We start from the raw sequence: 3110 nt of genomic DNA, 5'->3' as shown, positions 1-3110 counted from the left end.
AGGATGTGGGAGTCTGCTTCCCTGAAGATTATAGCTTTGAAAATTGTATGAAGCAGTTCTACTCTGTCCTATAGGGTTGCTATGAGTTGGAATCAACATTCCTTCACACAACAGCCACCTACTCTGTCCCTGATCAACTTCCAGACTCATCTCAGTCCAAGCTCTTCCCTGCACTAGTCATAATGACTTAGCTGCCTTCCTTGATCTCTCTATACTTCTTGCTTTCAAGTCTTTGCATGTGCAGGACCTTCTGCTGGAGTGTCTTTCTTCTCTCCCATCTCCATTCACCTAAAGGTTCTTACTCTTTCTTCAAATCTTAGCTCAAATATTATCGTCTTCGTCAATTAAGCCTTTTTTGATTTTCCCAGGTGAATTGAGTTGAATTCCAGACATCATATTTTCATTGTTTACATACTTCCAACCTTCCCTATTGTACTGTGAGCATCTTGAATGCAGAAGCTGATTTTTATCCCCTTTCACCCAGTGGTGTCTGTAAAAAAAAATGTTCTCAATAAATATCTAATAACTTAATTGTGTGCATGCAGAGTCAGGAATCTAGTCTTTCATTATTTTTAAAAAAATTTTTATTGTGATTTGGGTGAAAGTTTGCAGAGCAAATTCATTTTCCATACAGCAGTTCACACGCATTTTGTTTTACATTAACTGCAGTTCAGCAATCTATTATTATTTTACTTGCATGCTCGCTTAGGTTTTACAACCTAAAATTGAATTTTCTCGTAAGTAAACGTGTTGTAGTTAAGGTTGTGTGTCAAGTTAGCTGGGCTGTGATTTTGAGATGCTTGGCAGCTGGATGATGAGATTGTATATTGTGTAATCACCTCCGTGGTAAAATCTGCTGTGGGCAGTTAATCAGTTGAAGAGTTGCCTTCAGAGTGTGGCCTGCTTCCAAAATATACAGAAAGGTTCCTGAATTTGGTTCAGTCTTCATCGCTGGTACCTGGACTTGAAGAGTGGACTACCATGTTGCCTGCCAGTTTTGGGATTGTTGTCTTCACAGCCTGTGAGTCAATAATCTGCCACTTTACCTATTAATTTTAGATTGGTCAGCCTCAGCAGCCAGCAGCTGCATGAGTCAGGAAAAGCCTCCAGCTTGCTCCAGTGGGCCTGGAAGGCAGAGCTGAAGCCCAAGTTTAAGGGGCCTCCACCCAGTGCCTACAGCTGACGCTCTGAATTTAGACTTCTGGCCTCCTGGACTGTGAGAGAATACATTTCTGTGTATTGAAGCCATCCACTTGTGGTATGTCTGTTACAGCAGCACTATAGAACTAAGACAACAAGGAATTAACATAGGGTAGTAAAGTTATTTTGTTTTTTCCCCTTCCTCCTCTACCTGGGAATAGAGGAGTAAAGTATTATGTTGTTTTTTAAAAAAGTTACTGTGATGATCCTTAGAAACTATTTTAAAATTTAGGTGTTCTGTTGCAGAATGCTTATTTTTTGTTAATTTTAAGTCTTTTATTTTTTAAAAAATCCTTGGTCTATACTCTGTGGTAGTTTTGGCTTTAGATAGTAAGGTAATGTCTGTTCTTAAAATCTAAACATTCTTTTTAAAAAGACATTTCTCCTAAATGAACATGATTAAAAACTACTCATGTCTCTTATAGCTGTCTATTGTTAAATAGAATGCTACCCTACTTACCCATTTATACTTTTAACATTGTTTTCACTAGAACATGGACTTGTTTGTCATGTTTATTGAATCCCTTTATTAAGCACTGTGGTTTACATACATTACCTATAATCCCTACAAAAACCCTGCAAAGTTAAGTATTAACCTCATATGAAAAATGAGGAAACTAACAATGAGCTAGAAAGAGGTTGGAGCTTGCCCAGAGAAACACAGCTCTAAGAGGCCTAATCTGACTGAAGTCTGTGCTCTCTGCTAGGCCACAAGAATTTGTTTCAACAGTGGCTATTTTATTATTTTTTTAAAATTTTTATTGTGATCCGGGTGAAAGTTTACAGAGCAAGGTCCTTTTCCATACAGCAGCTCACATACAGTTTGTCTCATAACATTGACTGCAGTTGCCCATAGTGCAACAGCTCCCCACCCACTTCCTCCCCATAGTTACCTTTTCCTTGTGTCCTTCCCTGCCATGTGCTCCTGCTCCTTGAGCTGTCTCCCTGTACATACACAGCCCGTCTAGTCTCCCATGATTGATCTCTCCAAGAAGTGTATCTGCCTGATGTAAATGTTCAGCTCATATGACTCTCTATTGTTTGTCTGGAAGCCAAAGGAGTGGGTTCAATTCCAGACCTGAAGGGGAGCTAGGGAGCGTAGTCTCAGAGGTTCCACCAGGCTCTGTCAGACAAGCAAACCTGGTCCTTTTTTTTTCTTTTTAATGATTTTGAGTTGTGTTCCATATTGTTCTCCCACTGTATCCAGATCTCCTACGTAGATCCCCCTCCAAGTGATTGACAGTGGTGGTCGGGCACCATCTAGTTGTTTTGGTCTCATAGTTGTATGGGTTGAGGATTGCATGGTGTACCAGACCCTTTGACTAATTTTTTCCATGCATCTTTGGTTTTCTTCATTCTTCTTTGCTGTGGACAAGGAGAGACCCATTCTTGCACGTAGATGGCTGCTTGCAAGCTTTTAAGATCTCAGTTGCTACTCACCAAACTAGGATGTGGAACAATGTTTTTTTGTAGTATGTGGAACAATGTTTTTTTGTAGTATGTTATGCCAGTTGAGCTTGATGTCCCCTGTGACCATGGTCCCGAGGCCACAGGTCCAACTGCTCACTCCCTCCAGGTAGCTGGCTGTGGTCAAGAGGTAACTACAACCTTGTCCCTTGTCAGCTCTACTTCATACTTGGGAATTCTTACAGAACATCACATACACTTGTAGAAACATTGTCTGCCAACCCTATACATGGCCATGGGCACACTCCCTCCTGCATAGACATACCTGATTGTTCAGCCTGTCCACCCATTTATCCACCTGTAGATCAATGTTTCCCATCACTGATAATGCAGTACTGTATATACAAAAGGCTTCGTTTTTGTTGTCTGTACCTCCCGTGCACCTCTATATGTCTTCCTCTACCTTGATGCCACCATGTTGATCACTCACATTTGGTGTGTCA

Source organism: Orycteropus afer, unplaced genomic scaffold (assembly GCF_000298275.1).
Source record: "Orycteropus afer afer isolate SDZICR_OR568_19922 unplaced genomic scaffold, OryAfe1.0 scaffold00723, whole genome shotgun sequence".
In the NCBI taxonomy this organism is placed as follows: Eukaryota; Metazoa; Chordata; class Mammalia; order Tubulidentata; family Orycteropodidae; genus Orycteropus; species Orycteropus afer.
This window is presented reverse-complemented; position numbering follows the sequence as displayed.